General features: G+C 53.5%; 1 protein-coding gene across 2 annotated transcripts in view; it reads right to left on the bottom strand.

The window, feature by feature from the left end:
* The window catches only part of LOC144122047 (uncharacterized), a 214,512-nt gene that overhangs the window by 148,561 nt on the left and 46,478 nt on the right, over positions 1-19,473 (bottom strand). The gene's annotated exons all lie outside the window — the stretch shown is intronic.

A 19,473-nucleotide genomic window follows, 5' to 3' on the forward strand; every position in this document is an offset into this window, starting at 1 on the left:
CAGATAGTTCGCAAGAAACGCCCTCTCCTGCATTTGTTCGGCAGGCGCCAGAGGTGACGGCCGGAATGCCACCGGATTTACTTCATGCATTGCTAGAAGAAGAAGAAGCGCGCGAGGTTGCCGCGCAGATAACGCCAGGAGAGGCTCCTGCCACGAGCCCTCGCGAGTCCCAAAGCAGACAAAGGGTCACAGACTTACTTAGTATGACTCATGAAGGCCGATATCCGCTGCGAAATCGGAAAGCTAAGTCGGACTAATGGCGTAAACAGAGCGGAGTTGCGAACTGGTTAGAATTGTGTAATGCCGCAGCTCATAACATTGCTATGTGCTTATGTGTTAAGATATCGGAGTTGGTAGTTAAACCTTTCTGTCATTAAGTAACACCTTCACAGGAGAGCATGCGGAGCGCATGCAGAACCTGCCCTACTTCCTTTCGTTATCTATATTTTTGTCTGTGCCGTGATCGTGCTAGAAGTGGGAGCTCCTTTGTAACTGTGGTAAATTTATTTCGTCCAGTTTGGACTAGAAAGGAGAGGCTTGGGTGCTGAGTTTCATGTTTATCTGTAAAAGAAGATCAGTGCTGCCCCTGGAGACGCCAGCTTTAACAGCTGAGGCATATGGTGTTGTGCAGTGGTGTTGAGTGCAGCGAAAAGTGTTTTGTCGGACGCACTGTGCGAGGCGATTCAGAAAGACAAGGGGAGCTGCATGGAGTCAAATGTTCGGAGAACATTCTTCTTGAGGGTGAGCGAGTGTGACGTTCCTTGTGTGTGCTACGAGGGTCCGCGTTCGACGGCGCGGCGTAGACGAAGCCCCCGGTGGCGGCAAAAGCACTCAAGGGAAAACAATTCAGCTGGAAGAGAGGAGATCGGCGACAGCCAATCTCGTTTTGGAAGCAGCCAGCACACATGTTTCTGCTGTATATGGCTGCAAGCAACTTGAGTGGGATTGCTTTCGGGCCTGCCGCCATGGACCGCACGGAGACGACCAGAACGAAGGGGTTTAAGCACAACCGCACCCCGTTTCCATAGTGTCGGCACGTGTCGAACGCCGCCGCCGCCGCCGCCGCGGGGAGACGGGCGTTATCTTCCCCAATTGCCGTGACCGTGCCGGGGACAAAGGGGCCTCGTTTCGGCGGGCCTGGCCCCGTGACAAGACGGCGGGCATCATCACCAACCCTCCTGAGCACATCCCAGGACAAGGGACCACTTCCCCGGCCTTTTAGTGGCCTCGCGTTCCGGCCTTGAGTGGCGAGTTCATTTGATGGAGAACGGAGGTCGGTGACCCGCGGGAACCGTCAGCGGGCCAGAGACCGTCGACCACAGCCGACGCTACCTCGACAACAACCTTCTTTCTCTCGGACTCAACACGTGACGGGGGCGAGACCATATGTGCGGTGGTGTGTTTGTGCGCCCAAGTGAAAGCCCTAGGCCCCTCCCACTCCGGCGTGGGCGAACTCAACCTAGGGAATGTGGGGAATAAGAAGGATATAAAAATCGACAAGGAGTACGGAAGAAAAAAACGCTCAGGACGACATCGTTCGCCAAGGGGGCCTTCAGCGCCGAAGCCCGACGGCGTGCAGCTTCTGCCAGCAACCGTTCGAGCTCAACTCCGGAGCCACTCCTTCGTCCCCATGAAGTCGTCGGCACGTAAGCTCGGACGCCCCAGCCTCTGAATCATAATCATGTATAATTATTGAATATACCTGTTTGTTTAAACTGAGCCATACGGTGTCTCTTTGCCTCTCCGTCCCGTGTGGACCTGCGCATTATGGGGGGTCGTCACACCACTTTGCACACAGGTGCAATAAATAGCCTGCGGCGTCTGGTGACGCAGCGGACGCCGTCAAAGCGCAAACCACACCTAACAATATGCGTTTGACGTGAAATGAAGGGGCTAAAGCGCGAGCCCATTAACACCATCAGATATCGAAACGATGCGTAGAACCGTCATTATAGGTTTCTTCCGCAGTGCGGCATATGGCCCCGGAGAGTGCAGCAAATAACAGTACAGTACAGTAGAGCGTAGTACTCTGCGAAAAAACGCCACTAAGCGATGACATGCTGCGTATAGACCTTTCCATCCGGCTCGCACACCGGTCTCTCTTGGCTACAGTGCACGAGATACCGGTGGAGATTGCGGAGAGAGAGAAATACTCCTTTCCCTAGTGTGCGTAGAAGGGAACATGGCGGCGCCCTGTACAAAATAGTGCGAAGTGAGGCGGCCATGAAGAGAGGAAAGAGTTGGACGCACATGGCAGCTCGCGGCGCGAAAAATATGCGACCACGATAGCGGCGCAGCGTATGGCCACACTAGCGTCAATGCTAGCGGGCGGGCCAGTTTTGAAACATCGCCGTTGATGCGACTCGCACAAAGGCGTTTATATCATGACTTCCGGCGAATGGCGCGCACCGCGTCGACTTCGCACAACACTTCGCCCGCTTACGCCGTGGGCAGCGAATGCGACTGCGCGGCATCCCAGAGAGGACTAAAAAAACGCGACTTGCCACTTTGCTGTTTCTTTTTCTGGTTCATTCGCTCGCCTCTCTGTCACTTGAGGGGTGTCCCCACACTTCCGTCGCGTCGGCGTGACTGCAAGGACGTCGCCCGCTGCCCCCCTTTAGTTCCAGGAGGACGACATCTTACGCGGACGCTGTCTGAGACTTCTTTTTTCTTTTCTGCGGCGAATCGCAATTTCCGGCTCGGGTCCCTCAGACGCAGACTCTTTTCCCTTCTCCGGGCGTGACGCGTTTCCACAGCGGGCACGGTGCTACCGCGAGGTTTCGCCACGGTGTCCCCCACGAAGGTCTTCAGGGGGCGTGCCGAACGAAATTAGCGACTGGGCTCCACCGCTGTACGCCCGCTGTGCCCTTTTTCGCGATGCCTGGCCTGCAGAATCACGTGACCTTGCACGGCGCGCGTATGGTTCACTCGCAAAGCAATAGATTATTCCGAACATCCTTATATGCGCGCCTGCAAAAATATTTGCAGACGTCCACACACTTGTCGATATTGCGCTCGAAGGATCCAGCCGCCTATAGTCTGCGCCATTTGTCGCTGCATCGCCTGCTCTACAGCTTTTCTGACGCATTGGAGGTGACCCACGGTCAGTATCCGAATCGCATGATCGTCGAGATAACCTTTCGTGCCTTATACGCTCTCGTAAACGACGTCAGCGTGCTCCACAGCACACCGTTCGCGCGTTCTGTATACAAGTGAGTGCACTTTGTGCCAGTAGCAGCCGTGTTCACGCGTGATGTCAAATATCTGAAGTGGCTGAGGTTGTCCCTGGTCTGGCATTGCACCGGTGGCAAACGCTCTGCTGTACACCGACACTTGGGTAAACATTGAATTGAGGTCGACCATCCGTGGCATCGTTCTGAGGAAGGTGCACTCAGGCCGGAATGAGACGCGAACACGCCTATGCTGAACTTTTCTACTTTGCAATGAGATATTCTTCTAGAGCCCGTTTATGAATGCACTTCGGTAGACCCTTCACCACTCAGGCTACGCTGCAGCTGAAAGTGCACAGGTAAAATGTTTGGTTTTGTTTACGGGTGTTGTTCGCATTTCATTCCGGCCTGACCGCACATTTTCCCACTGACTACAAGCTATTCACGCTGTTGAAGGCACGAGACGGTGTATATACGCATCAGCTCGAAACTAGCCCTGGGGAAGATGGATGTACCCGCCGCGGTGGCTCTGTGGTTAGGGCGCTCGGCTACTGATCCGGAGTTCCCGGGTTCGAACCCGACCACGGCGGCTGCGTTTTTATGGAGGCAAAACGCTAAGGCGCCCGTGTGCTGTGCAATGTCAGTGCACGTTAAAGAACCCCAGGTGGTCGACATCATTCCGGAGCCCTCCACTACGGCACCTCTCTCTTCCTTATTTCACTCCCTCCTTTGTCCCTTCCCTTACGGCGCGATTCAGGTGTCCAACAATATGTGAGACAGATACTGCGCCGTTTCCGTTCCCAAAAAACCAATTATTATTAAGATTGATGTCGGAGTCCTGTCGCATGCCTCTATACCTGCAGTTGGCGGTGTCCTTGCGACTTTTCTTAACAGCGCCGCGCGCTCGTTGGATTTGATCAGCTTAGGATAGTTTATGCCTTTTATAACTTACGGAATGCGTCATAGGACAAGCCGCGCTCATTTTGCCTACTGGAATATTCATCACAGTATAACGCAGTAAGAATCCCATCTTCCTGCCTTCTGTATACCCCGGATGACCGAGCAAGGATATTCGAACATTTTTTGTCTTAAATGTGGACAGGATATGCGCGCAGTGTTAACTACATTAGGATAGCTTTAAATCATGGTTTTGGCGGGAATGTCGGCAATAATTATTGGTTAGGGATAGCATATCGCAACGGGGTATGTTAACTATTGTAGTAGATACACCACTGGCAGGTTTTATGAGCTGTGAGCTTTCTAAGAGTGCTGGTCAGTTCAATTAAAGAGCCTAATAAGGCGACAAAGGCACATACCCTGCTATTACAAAACTGAAATAGCACGTGAATAAACAGCGGGAGGGATTAGCTTCTGTAAAAAGAAAAATATAAATGATAAGTAATGCAGAGTATGCCTTGCACACAGAAAGAACTTTCCTAATACCCAGTCAGCTAATACATTGGGTCTTAAGGCCAGCGCATACCAAGAAATACCGCTAATACAAAGTCATAAGGTGGCCAATCAAAGAAAGCATTCAGAAGGCACCCCATGTGACGAAGGTGCCGGAAGTGCTCAGATACGCCTACGACGACCTGCCGGCACCACCATGGTTCCTCGATGCGTTGTTCTCTCGCAGGCGCACGTTGCTTGTTTTTCACTGGTATTTGAAGCTCCGTGATTTGAAGAATACCACCAAAACCGTTCCTTTTTCTTGTTTTTAGAAAACGAGACTGGGCGCGGTTGTGTTTCCAATATCCCCCCCCCCCCCCCAAAAAAAAAATATGCAAAGCGTCGCTCGGGTACGAGCACTTTGCCGTTGACCAGAACGAGTCTTTCGCTGCGTTGCCATCCGAGACATCCAGTTTGCTGCAGAGAGGCATTGCAGGAGTGCCAACTGAATGCCGTCACTGCTGCAGACTGGAGAGAAACAGCGTCAAGTAAAATAGGCTATCGGAAACGAAATGTCGCAGTACCTGTCGAACTTTCGGTGCACACCTCTGAAGTGGTTATAGTTAGGAAGGACGAGCTGTGGAATGGGTTGTGCTAAAAGGTGGGAAGGTGCCGCCCGGTAACTGTCTCCTTCTGTAGGGTACGGTGGACACCTCAACCGCGCAGTGGCAGTGGGGGGGAATATACGAAGGAGGGAGTGAAAGATGAAAAGCGAAACAGACACCATGGGGTTGTTTAACGTGCAAATTTGTCGAGCCACAGCACCGATGGCAACCGCGTTTTCTAAATTCTAAAAACTGACATGGATATTACTTAAGGTGGGCTACACACCTTTCAAATATTAAGGAGCCTAACGGCGATTAGTTAAAAGGCTAACTATTCAATATTGGTTACCCAACCTGCCAATTACCACATCTTAGATTATGTTCTGATGTACCAAACCGTTGACAATGTTGTGCAGAAAAAGCGCTCTTCTAACTCAAAAAGGCTATATTTAAAAATTGTGCAAAGTTTTACGTGAAACACCCTATATATGCCTATAGTACATACAGCTATTCGAAAACGAGTCTTGGCCATATTCTTGACCAAGGAGAAGAAAAAAAGGCAAAAGCACTGAACAGCCCTGCACTAGGCAGCTATATATAGCGTTGGACTCCAGCGACTGTGATTTCCCAACGTCTTCCGTTGCAGCAGTATGGAGCGATCGCTGCGAGGAAACTCAAGCGTTTATAACGCTCGCTATTTATATAGCACAAAATCCATCAAGGGCTGCCACCCACAGGCAAGACTTCGATCGCGGACGAGTTCACGCATCACGCCGAGGGAGCGGGCACAGCATATACATGCTCCCTTAACAACAGAACAAAATAAAACACGATGAAAGAGCTAGGGCATAATGTTCAGCTGGCGGCCTGTCCCATGTCGCGGGCGGCCGTTACCGAAAAGCACAAATGTGCTCGGACGATCTTTTTGCGCGACGCTGAGCTCAGCGTTTCCTGATCAGCTTCTAGGTTCCGATGACTCTTCGTCTCTCTCTCTCACCCCCCCCTTTCCCATCAGCTCTTTCTTCCTGTCCCAAATCCCTGAGAAATGCGGTTGCGTAACCTTTCCAGCCTGCGTTTCCAGGTCTGGGCTTCTCGGCTTTCTTGGTTGCGCAAAACTACCAGGCCGCATCAAATCCAGCCGCACGCCCAGAGGAATTTCATTTTAGCGAAGCACGTTTAAAATCCGTGCTTATTTTCCGTTACTCTCTTTCCCGATGGACGCAGCCTCGACTGCCAAATAGGAATGACACAGTGAAACCGTGAAACTTCGCAGCTGCACTCTGGTATCGCAAGCCTCACCCATACACCAGGGTTGTAAGTTATAGCCTGGCATCAGTAAGGAAGCCGTCGTGAGGAAAAGGGAATCTTTCCGAGAGGAGCTGAATTCGAAGATTACCATGTTTCGAGGAGGATACGGTACAGCCGGCACACCTCGACAGTACTGCCTTACAGAAAGATTTGGCAGCCTTATAGACGGAATAACGGCCAGATTCAAGCGAGAATCGGCGCAGATATTCCAGCCTTGTCTGTTGAGCACATTATTCGCATACGAGTTTGCTCACTCTCATCGCCGCCTCCGCCGTCATCACCGCCGCGTGAACAGTCCGCGTACTTTATTTGCGGACTTCTGATACGTGACAGACTTGAAAGAAACATTTTCCGGCGTGTTGGCGTAACACTTTCTGAGTGTCCAAGCGTTAATCGTTCGAAACTGTTACCGGCTTACATCATTCAGACGCCTCGCGCTCTAGATGCGTACACTTGTTTCACTGACACACAAGCACTCAAACGCCCAAACCAGCAGGGCCAAGGCAGAGAAGCGAATCCTTGGGCTCCGCGGGAGCGAAGGGGTGCAACGGTTGCCCCGGGCGACGATGAGTCATCGGTTGAAAACTTGTTGCAAACAGAGGCGACGTGAGGGTATGAAGGAGTCAGAGAGAGCGGCTAAAAAATAAAAGGAATCAAAAGCAGACGGCGCGTACGCCAAGCACGAAGCACCAACCAGTGCAGGCGACGGCGAAAAAGCAGCTCGCTGCCCCGGTGACGACGCCAACGACGCCGACGAGGCGCAAAGGAACGCAAACCGGTTTCTCAGAGAGGCGGCGCGACGCTTGCCTGCCGCGGCGCCTTTTCCGGCCGCGCGTCGACGAAGACGTCTGCGTTCGCGTAGCCGAGATGAGCCGGAGTGGCGGGAGGTCACCTCTGACACCGAAAGGGCACCCGTGGGATCGCTAGGCCTACCCCGATGCGAAGGCAGCTGCGGCCATCAGAGAAGCGAAGTTGGGTCACCGTGACTCGAATGCCCCGCAAACTGCGTGCCCTTGACGCGTGGCATTCAGCCCTGCCCGTGAATGTCCCTGGTCGTCCCAAACGACGTCCGATACCTGTTATTCGAAGCTCATAGCATCGAACAGCGTTTTCGTGTCCCGAATAACTCCGCTGGAAGTATATCCATCCGAGCATTTTGCATTAAACAAATAAAGAAACAGGGCGACGGGCTAGGGGTTCGGAAATATATTTGCACATATATGTACAATGTGCTATTTATGAGACGCAGGAGCCATTCTTGTTTTATGACTTGATTCCGCCTTTGTTTATGCCACATGCGTATTATCATATTATTGAAGCTTCAGCCTTCCTCACTGCCGTTCTTCTATAGTCCGGTCCATCGGGACGATAGCTCGGCGGCCCCGGGTAGTGTCACGGACTCGAAGACGACAAAGTGGGCAGTGGCACGGCACGGAGCTCCCGCGCTAGGCCCACCGCCATTAAATCATTCCATCGCCATCTGTTATGTAGTCCTGCCTTCATCGGCTTGCTGTCACGTAACAATATAATGCCTTCATGGTGGCGTCTCGAAGTGAAGTAAGTTCCATACACGGTACACGCGGAAAACGTACTAAGTGAATTCAGGGGGAACTACGAAACACGGCGGTGTGATGTAAGCGAGCTGACGTGGCGGCGCAGTAAAGAAAGCAAAAATAGATGGGAACGGTCCTACAGAACGCAACATGGCCACGTCCCTCGGCTCACCTAACGGCCATTCTGCTGATCCAGGCGCGCTTGTCAGCACCCTCTTGTTGCTGTTTTCCTTGATGGGCTCATGTTGGCGCAGCTCCGCGGCGCCACACCTTGTTTCGGGTCGTCGCTACTTCATTTCAGGTTATAGCTTCTTGATCACTGCACGAAGTGCGCCGATGCATCTTTTTTTTTTTTTTTGTCAACTACACACTTCATTCGATAAGGCCGACTGATTGAGACATACCTTTATATGGCCCCTATTTGTCGGCTTAGCAAACACAGCCAGGCATTTCTTTGGTCCCTGTGAACGCTTTGCGGCGACGAGAAACGGAAAGCCGAGCGTGCGGCAATTCCAATTCGATTTGCACACAGCCCCGTTGAGGGGGACGAACGATGGGCGGAGTGGGGGTGGGTGCAGCTCCCGACAACGCGAATATGGAATTGGCCGCTGCGTAGCGCCTTGCTACGAACGAGCGTCGAAGTGAGCCGCTACACGTATCGCTGGCCTGCGGCAGATTCCTCTAATCGTCTCCACGCAGGTGGCCAACAACCACGCTATCGACGCGGGAGGACAACAGTTAGCTGCCACGAGGGCGATCAGTAGTAGACTGACGGAATCTCGGCTTATTTCCAAGCGGACCGTCGCTTTCTGATTAGTTTTTCACGGGTGCAGAGAAATCGCCGTATATTCGCAAGCGTTTGTCAGCGGCAGAGTGCCGGTCGCCAGGAGATAGCCTCGATCCTGGGGTTCTGCGAAACGCGAAAGCTGCAGTGCTTCTCCCACGCCCAGCACGGCCAACGGCGGCTCATCCGGTGAACCCGGCGGATGCCGCGGTGTTAGATGAGGCGTGCAATATGAACGCGGCGTGATGGACGGCCTTCGGGCTGAGTGGTCTCGCGGCAAAGCAGAGAGCGCGCATCGTTTCCGTAATCGCGCTCATCTGGCGCTACGGACCATCACCCGCACTTCCACAGGTTCGCGCTCCACTGAAACACTGGAGTAAGGAGGAAAGGGAGAGGGGTCAGCGAGAGAGAGAGAGCGTCTCACTTTGAGTGCAGTTTGGGTTCACGCCTATCATCGCATATTCTCGTACGCGCGTCAGTAACTATGATTTGATTTGGTTTATGTGGGTTTAACGTCCCAGAGCGACTCAGGCTATGAGGGACGCCGCAGTGAAGGGCTCCGGATATTTCGCCCACCTGGGGTTCTTTAACGTGCACTCACATCGTACAGCACACGGGCCTCTAGAATTTCGCCTCCATCGAAATTCGCCCGCCGCGGTCGGGATCGAACCCGCGTCTTTCGGGTCAGCAGCCGAGCGCCATAACCACTGAGCCACCGCGACGGCCGTCAGTAACAGTGAGCAACCATTCTTAATTTCGTGCTTGCTAATTTTACGGTTCCCATTTTAAAGGACGCTTCCACTTCGGAGACGATCGGGATTAGTACAGAGATTGTTTGTGGCGAATATTCAAATGCACGCGACAGTTTTCCTCGACATGAGCGTACTTCCTACTTCGTACACCTGTATATTGAACAGCCGACAATTGTATAGGCCAGAAATGTTTCCATCCTCTTGTCATACGCTGTGGCTCACACGCCGGCTCTTGGCGGAATACACAAGCTCTACCTGCACAGCGTCCACTGATTCCTGCTTGAAACGGAGTATGTTAACTCAGCCGTGCCATCCCCCCGATTCCAAATTTCCTCAAATAAAGAAACGGCATGCAAGTCCTTCCGCCCGTCCATTCTGTCACTCCTTCCCACGCCTCTTTTCTCATTTCCACTTGTGATGTAGGCGAAAGTCTGCCGCGGTCACTGTCCGAACACGCTCTACACTCTGGGCTGCCTGCGCTATCTCACAGCGAAGCAGACCTGCACAATGCGTGCTCCACAACCCAAAGGCACAGCGTTGGACGCCAAGAAACCGAACATACCCGAGGTGTTGCGAAAATTTCTGACAAACGCGACGCTTCCGCCGCGCCTGCGGATATACTGTCGCGTCACGCTCAGCTGACGCCTTCCACGCTCCGCGTACGGAGCATATCAGCTGTCACCGGCACGCCGAGTTCCACGGCAGATCAACTTGGACAGCATTAGCCAGCGGCATCTTGGGACATTGAACCCCCTGCCTCCCATCCTTCAGGACGGCCTGCATTCAGGCCGTCTTCTGTCTGGTCCACTTGTGACCGCACCTACGCCTGCCGCACCACGATGTCAAGGGCGGAATGTCTGGCCTACCGGGACGTTCACACAACAAGCGCCGGTGGCGTAGCGCGAGAGAAATATCCCTCAACCACCTCGCATGCGTCAAGTGGATGCCCCTCGGGATAGGCTCCAAATGTCAGTCAAGCTGGAACTTCCATACTTCAAGATCAACAGAAACATGCTTCATGTATTGCTTGCTTTCTCTGCTCGGCTGTGCGTCCCTTAAATTTGTACTACATAAAGAAAGTCTCCGGCAAGTATTCTGCTCCTTAAAAGGGAGGCTGAGCTACAACCGAAAGTCGGCCTGTCTCTATATAGACTACCGCGTCCAAATGACAAAGAGGTTGCATTCCCTGAGCGCGGAGTTTGTATAAAGCAGTAAAGGAGAAAAATTTGGAATTTAGGTACTGCCACCACTGGCCATTTTCGCGAGAAAACCGCATGGTGAGGTCAGTCGAGGTTATTGAATGAAGATTTTGAAAAGCGTGGCAGAAAAAAATAGAAAACGTTTACAGTTTCGGATGCAATTTTATCATCAATGAAGGCGTCTTTTGCTCGCTAGGAAACATGCACTTAGCAAGAAAAAGTCGTGGAATCGATTTCCCCTGAGAACAAAAATTGGGAGATTTCTTTAGTGCCCCTTTCCTATTCGGCGTGTCTGTCGACGCAAATTGCGGAACGCTGTGAGGGCGTCGGCCGCGTGCAGGCGTGGGGTGAGGTGCAGATACCAGGGTCTCGAGCGCCACTCGAGCTTTATCGTGCGCGGTGCATTAGTTCCTGCAGCGCTCCCTTCCCTCACGTTGCGGTTCAGGTGGCCACCTATAGTAAGACATTTGCCCCGCTTTTCCTTCCTTACCGGGCCAGCAAATGCTCCCCTTGTCGCTGGTATCGCGGCGGCGGAGGAGAAGGAAGACTTTATTGAAAGGGATATCGCCCAAGAACGAAGCAGAGAACGCCCCCCAAAGGAGGTCCTCCAGCGAATGGCTTCAAGCTAGCGTGACAGGGGATTAACAGCGGTTTATTCTCGAAGAAAAAAGAAATCGGTCGACGCCATTGGCTGGACAGCCTGCTTTGCCGCTTCGTTCTTGAATTGTATACGGTGATTACGCATGGATATTATAAGATTAGCCATGGTCACGCATCAAGACTACCAGTATTGTAAATGAAAAATAAAAAAAAAACCTTTCGCCTTTACCGCGGAAGTGGAGGAAAGAAGGAGTAACAAGTTCCACATAACAGAACAGGGAGCCTGCTGAGCGTTCCTCCTGCAACCAGGTGATGCGTATTCGGATGTATTATACAGTTATAATATGCTCCACCACACAGACCATTCCCTAAGGCCTAGCACGACGTAGATTGATTCTTCCATAAGACGGAACTTTTCGGTCGAATGGGCGCGTTTTTTCCCCCGATAACACGAAGCCACGAATGTATATACACACGCACAGAATCCGCCAGCATTTCCATATACTACAGGGAACGGGCGGGCGAGATTCGCTTTTCCCGGCAGCGCAGCTCCGTTCCCCCAGCGCCGATCAATCTGCGGCCGCGTTTTCCTCCGCCTTCTTGCGTGACAGAGTCGAGCGCCCGAGGCCCGCGCGCCTAGGCACACGACGACGCGAGCATAAGCCTCCCCTCTTCTGCTCTTCGAGGTTAGTTACCCGCAGGCTTTTCCATCTCGCCTTGTCGCCACCCGCCCCGCGGGCATACAGGCTATATATACACAAATGTGCGCGCCTGACGTCAGCGGGTGAGTACAGGCCCGTAAATGTAGGTCACAATTTGGCGCGCGCGACTGGAATTGCACGCGTGTTAGCGCGCGCTTCTTGGATCGATGAGGCTTGGTCGGAGCGAGCGTTCAACTCGCCCGAGGCTGTCAGCACGTCCGAGCGCGCGTGTGTGGTGGTGGTGGTGGTGGTTGGTACTATGGGATATTCTGGGGAGGGGGATACTGGCCCCAACTTATGTTGGCCTCGTGGGCATCACTCTTAGGGGCCAGGGGAAGGGGATTGGGATGTGGGGGAGGGGAGGGGGAATGTGTGTGGGCATGCATATATGTAAGCGCGTGCGCTGCAGTCGAAGCGAGGAGGTATCCGTTTTCCTTCTTCCCGCGGCAAGGCACGCCTACCAAGCGTGCTGTGAATAATGCGGGCGAGTGGCCGGCGGCGCTGTTTCTGCCCTGTCGCAGGAAACGCCTCCGCTGCGTGAGAGAGTGTTCCAACTGCGAGCGAGGGAAATCTTTACAGGTGCCACGAAAAGACCTGAACAAGAAAGAGATCGAAACCGAATCGTGAATAAAACAAAACAACAACACGGGATTAGGCGAGGAAATTTGTAGTAAGCAATGCCTTCATATTTCAACGACTCTGAAGAAAGCATTACAAAGCTAGAGACGGTCGACATTGCAGGCGTTCGAATAAGCTGGCTAACATTTTACTGGATAACGTTAGGCTGGTGTCGTGGCCCTCATGTGTGTGGTGCGCAACTAACGGATGTTTTAGACACGCAGTATACAGCAGGGCATTTTCCATTGCGAGGTGGTGAAAGGTCCCACAGCGTGTACGTTAATGGCAGAGGTTTCCGAAAACTTTCCCCGTGTCGGTGCTTTTTCTTCAGCGTTGCGAGGTCAAACACACGCCAGATTACGGCTGCTCGCAGAGCGCCCTGATAGCGAGATGTTCCAAAGCGCAACTCGCGCTGTTTATTCCCCACGTGTTTTAAGATAGGAACCGCTAGAGCAGCTTGCAAGCATTAGAATGCTTGCAAGAATCTTTAAAAGCTAGTTTTCCTTCTGAAGCTGGACGAAAATGTAGCGCCTAATATTATGCAACGCTCCGATGCTCCAAGAACGCTTTTTTTTTTCGTCTAAGTTCATAGAGGTACATATTGGTGAAAGTGCTGCCGAAGACATCGACCTGTTTCAGTGTAGTGGTCGCTGACGTCATCAAATCCACTCCATGACGAAGCCTTCTTCCAGTGACATACTAAAATGAGATACACTTCGTCACCCGGAAGAGTTTTATCAGCGTGCGTGTTTTGGGAGGCCATTCGCGGCTTCTCTAACATTAATCACGTGTCCAAAATTTCGAGCACCTAGCGCAAGTAGAGAGACGTGTGCAGCTGCGCGTTCCATTTGTGCGGCAAGTCTTAGGCGGGACAGACACTTTGACAAGCTGCAGGCGTGAGCAGAGAAGCCATTGACCTTTCAACCGCGCACCACATTCCACCCCGGCAGAAGCACTTTCCGCCAGGATAGAGCACTGGCGCGGATCCACATCACGTCGCGACGCAATCCTCCCGCTTCCTCAGTAGCAACGTCTTCCCGCAGCGTCCCGAGTCGCGACATAAATTGTCTCGCGCAGAGCGACCACCGCGATCTCGCCACGCATTCGACACGCTACGCTCGCGCTGCAGGCAGCGTAGTGCCTGCAGGAGCGCGACCGCAAAGCGTCACGACGCAAACGTCGTCGTCGACAAAAAAAAAAGCAGACCAGCAGCTCGGGTGTCGAGCATCACCTCCGAAAGCGTCTCGAAGACGCAGAGGGCGAGCTGCGAAGACGCGCGCCACGCACGTGACGAGGAAACTAAGCGCAGACGACAGAGGAGCACGGCGTGGAATGTACGCGTACACAGCACTGTACACACGGGGACGTCGGCGGCCTACGCGTGAGACGCGTACAAACACGCCGTCCCCCAGCGTCGCCACGCCGGGGTAACATCCGCCGCCGGTGAAACGAACGAGATGCGCAGAGCATGACCGCCTCCTGCTCTCCTCAGTGCTGCCTTTGCTTCTCTCAGTCGAGCGTAGCCTCGACAGGAATCCGCGTACAGTACTCCCCGCTGATGTGTGCGTACACAGTGCCGGACCAGGCATGTCATAATGGCCGCGTCTGCAGGCCGCTTCTGTCCAGGTCGCCAGAGCTTCCCGGTCCGGCAACGCGCGTTCAGCGGGTTCGCTACCGTATGTGCCCTTCGGTGTACACGCGGCACCATTACAGCGAATCGCCGTTATCTCCACCAGCGATAAGGAAAAGATAATATACGTGGAGTTCACGCCTCTGCTCTGTATACCCGGTCTTCTTCCGGAGAGTTGCGTGCCCGTTCCGCGATAGTGCGATTAGGATAACGGCGAGTTCGCTGGCCGAACGACAGCGACGGTGTTTAGACGCCTCGTGACGACGCCGACTCGCCTGGGCGTTGAACTTGTTTTGAGTGCGTCTTCCTTGCAGTCGAGGCAACCTAACGGCAGCGAGCGGGAATGCGATCCAATCGCGGTAACGGCCCTGAGTCGCTCTAACGGAGCGCTGGCATCGTTGCACGGTCGCTTGGGCACCGCTCGGTGACGAGCTAGAGAGGTGGCTTGAAGATGAATACGCCGGCGATTAAAGGACGATGGCAGAACCGAAAACCTCCACCACGCGGCGCCACACGGGTATTTTTGCTGACGGTGTGGAATTCCAGTCAGTTGCCCATTAAAGAGAGACTGAGGGCAACTCAATCAAATTTTTATTCTTGTTGTAAAAATCGATTGTTTGCCGTATTGTGCTCCTGTTGACCTCACTTCAGCTGCAAAAGAAAAAAAAAAGGGGGGGGGGTGGGAACTCCCGCAACTCGATTACAACTCCTGATGTTCATGTGAGCACTGACGTCACTCATGTCTTAAAACGACACGCGGCGAAGGCTGCATTACATTTTTTTTCGTATTTCCTAGCTAAGAAATGTAGATAACACTAAAAGCGGCTTCTGTCATGAGAACACGTTAATAAATTGATCTACGATCTGCGCTCTATTAAGAGCCTGGGAACGCGTGAGCAATGAAGCTAACCTACTTCCCATACGTTTTAAAACTAAAGTAAAAAAAAACTATAGTAGCGCAGATATACACATTGCTACTGCGGAAGTGCAAGGTACTTCGCGAAAACCCGCAAAATTAAGTGACAGTCGGTACGCCTGTATCAGAGAATACAGTGATTTTACACGCTAGTCCTACCGCTTGTTACGTTTCGCCTACGACGCGCGGTATAGCCGGCGCGGATGCAACGGACGCCGGGGCTTCGTTCAAAGTGGCGGTCATTTTGACCCGTTCATCGCTGCCGCAACGCCTCCCGCCAAGCGCGTCCAGGCAGGTTTCAATGCCACGTGTCTTCGTGTGTGCGTGTGTGCGTGTGTGCATGTTGGTGCCCACGCTTGTCAAAGCGCGGCAGCCGGGGAGAGGAGCTCCCCAACTGGGAGGCGAGGAGGTCTGACCGGCGCCGGCCCGGAAGACGCGTCACTTCACGTCTCAACATGTCCGTGCGTCGCCGTCTCGTGCGACTCATCCCAAGCCGTTCCTTCTTGCCCTCGACTCCGAGGGTATAAAGGCAGCTGCCCCGGACGCCAAGAAGAGGCTTCGATTTCTTCCTTCGAGTAACGTGGTCGCCCTGACCGGCTGCTCTTTTGCGATGCCAGAATAAACAAGTTGTTCTGTTGGCAGTCGACTCATCCTTTGCCAGGACCTTCGGATGTTCCCAGCTGTGCCCCAGGCCGCCAGGCCAACGCTACCCTTGGGGCTTGCGACCCATTTGCAACACGCAGCAGGCGGTATAGTGCGACGCGCAGACAGGAAGTGAACACAATAGTACTTTGCGCACTGTTTAAGAACTTAATCTTCAATGACCGCTCCTAAAGTCGCACATCAAAGAACGGCAGCCGTTAGGTAAGATGCCACTGAACGGCCGAGTACATTCAGCGCGCAAGGTGGTCTGTATAGCCCACAGGTGCAAAGGCACGGAGTGCAAGACAAAGCCCGGCCCAACCTAAAGCGGCCGACTAGCAACCTGGATAAAGAGGCAATTGGGATATGACGCACGGAGGTCGTCGTTGAAAGCGATGCTTGACCAAGCCATTTCACCCCCCTCCCATGGTGCCGGCGTTTGGAAGGGGCCGGAAGTAACGGATGACCTGATCCGGCGGCCCCTCCATCGCTATGTCATCTTGAGGCCACTTCCACCGCGCCCGCTTCTTCCTCGCCGACGAGGCCTCCCCGGCTGGACGCAGCATCGCGGAACTTCGAAACAAGCGAACCGCGGCCACTGGCCGACGACTACGTGCGGCGGGGATAGCCGCGGCGCATGTCTGCGCAATCGACCAAGGTTAGCAGATTCCCGGGGAGAGGACAGCGAGCGAACCGACCGCTACGCACGACTAGCAACGCCCGTAGGCGGACGGTCAGCGCGAGATCTGAGGACGCCGCAGAGTCGGAGGAAGGGGAGAGAGAGCCTGCGTGTACGGCCGGTTCCAACGTATGTGCAGCACCGCAGCGAGGCGGGAGGTGGGATTAGGTTGCGTCCGGCAGATAAGGCGGCATCCGCAAAGATCCAGGAGGCAGGAAACGGCGAGACAATGAGGGAGCCGCGGGTGATCTAAACGGGGAACGGACGCGGCTACTTTGTAACAATGCACGGCGCCGCGGCGTGCGGATCAGCCGGAATGGTGTGTGTGTGTGCTCGTGTCTCGCGCAGCACGGGACGTCCGGAGTGGGAGATTCCGAATTCGCGTGAGAAAGGCGTTGGCGGTGACCGCGGTACATTGCATGCAGCGAGGGCCCATATACAGAGGTACCACACATTGACGAGTGATGTCAGCATCTCTGATGAGAAGACCTGATAAACTTAGCAAAGCCCCTTTGAGACTCCTTAACAAGCACGCCGTGGAGGTGGAAGGAGAGAAGCAGCAAGACGAGACGGTGGAGGTAGTTCTCCCAAGAAATAATGTTCGGGATTTGAAGAAAAGGGTGTAGTATGTACAGCATTAACACCTTTTTTATATAGGGGTGCGTGGAGACGCTAACACACTGCGTATGCTGTCCTGCAATTTAACTCGTAAGTTTATGCTGCACGAAACGCTGAATCGTATGACACCATCCGGAACATTCTGCGGCAAACGGTTGGCATGAGACTTTTTTTTTTTACGCAGCCCCCAATTATCTCGGGCACGCGGTGCCGACTACGCCGACGGCTTTTCGACCCAACGAGCTCTATACGCTGTCGCGTAACATTCACCTAACTGGAAGCTTGCAAGTTCGCTACTGCCTCATTTTCTGGCATGACGGCAGCTAATTGTCTGCGTCAATATTTTCATCACACTGCACTCGGTATGGATCTTGACTCCGTTTTCCTTGTCAGCTGACCGCACTCATGACACATGCCTCGGTGTAGCTACCTCGTCATCCAACCTTGCCTTGGTGAGAAGAAGCCAGTCGACCGAGCTTTCAAGCGAAAGCATGCGATGGTCCGTGAAAAACAAACAAAAACAAAACTCAGCCCGGGTTTCTCTATCAACACACTCGCGTCCTTGCTCCTTCCTTGACCGCTTTGCAAAGTAACACAGCTAAAGAAGTAAAATGTGGCGAGAATGCGCCGACGCTTTTTATAGCCCCCTTCAGAGCCCGCGTGCATAAACGCGAAGCACGGCCTGTACGAGCCGCAGGTAGCTTCCTACGCACGCGTCGTCGCCTCCGACGCGTCCTCGCTTCCTCCCCGCCGAGTGGGGCTTCGGCGGCCACGCTTCGGCGAGGCGCCAGTTTCGTCAAAAAACACGTTCGCACGCGGCGTCGCGAAGTCAGAAGCGTCGCCTCCGAAGCCCCCTCGGCGGTGCAGCCTTCCGCGTTCCACGGCCGGAGACGCCTGCAGGTCGAGCGAGGTTGAGCCGTGTAGGGCTGCTTGCGTAAAATGGACGCGAATGAAAACTCCTCCCAACAATTGTTTTTTTTTTCCCGCTAGTAAAATTTATTTTTATTTTGTCATATTCGTGGCTCTGCTATCTGACATGCTGTGCGATGTCAGTGCACGTTAAAGATCCCCAGGTGGTCGAAATTATTCCGGAGCCCTCCACTACGGCACCTCCTTCTTCCTTTCTTCTTTCACTCCCTCCCTTGTCCCTTCCCTTACGGCGCGGTTCAGGTGTCCAACGATATATGAGACAGATACTGCGCCATTTCCTCTCCCCAAAAACCAATTATTATTATTATTATTATTATCGTTCGCCATTTTGGGGTTGGCGCAGAGTGGTTTCTGTCTGTGGATCCAGTCCGGTCAAAACTTACAGAATACGCCGACGAATATAGATAAGGTTAACGTAACAAACAGCCCTCACCGGAGGGAAAGGACGAGTACTGGGCATAAACAGTGGCACTTATGTTTGCGGATCGAGAGAGAAAATAAACTTTGTTAACATCAAGTGATACACGCGGGTGGTTCACCCAGGTCCGATAAGCCATTGGTGAATACGGCCCTCCAGGCCCGACCGATAAGCTGGCGCTGAAGGGGGAGCTCTGTGTGAGCCAGCTTCGCCTCCCACTTCTCATGGCAGAGTTCCTGTAAACTGTGCGCGCTTCACGTTGCCCGGGGCAGTTCCAAACCATGTGGATCCCAGCCCACGAAGGCGTAGTGGGCAATGAGGCGGCTGACAGGATAGCGCGAGGACACGCATCACGAGTCCCGTCGCAGCCCACCTCCGAACCTTCGTCTCCACTTTGCTGATCGAGAAAGATAACAGGCGCGACGACACACTCGGGTCTCTACGGGAGCTCTTGTAGCGGTCTTCCTGTCCTGTCGACCTCGCCGGCGCACGGTTCCGACCGTCCGGCGCTTGAGTCGCTCGCATCGTAGCCTCATGCAGGCGGGAACGTGCAGTTCGGCTCAAACCGATCAACTTTGGCAGTCCGCCCATTAGCGAACTGCAGCGCCGCGCAACCATGCGAAGCACGCAGTCAGGCCTGCGCGCTCAAAAGGGTCCTGACGAAGCATCGGCATTCGAGGCTTCGGAGCTGGGGCTTGCAGATGGCGCGCTAACGTCGCATCGCGACTCGTCCTCGATCCTGTCGTCACACAACCCCTCGCATAACTGAGCGCTTAGCTAAACGCTCGCGGTGAGAAGAGTAACGATAGAAAAAAGAAATCAGTAAAAAATTAGTTCCGAGGGAGAGGAAGGCACAATAACTGTCTTCATTTCCATGGCAAATTGGTTGTTGGGGAAAGGAAATAGCGCAGTGTCTGTCTCACATCTCGGCGGACACCTGAACCGCGCCGTAAGGGAAGGG

This window comes from Amblyomma americanum, chromosome 2 (assembly GCF_052857255.1).
Source record: "Amblyomma americanum isolate KBUSLIRL-KWMA chromosome 2, ASM5285725v1, whole genome shotgun sequence".
Lineage (NCBI taxonomy): Eukaryota > Metazoa > Arthropoda > Arachnida > Ixodida > Ixodidae > Amblyomma > Amblyomma americanum.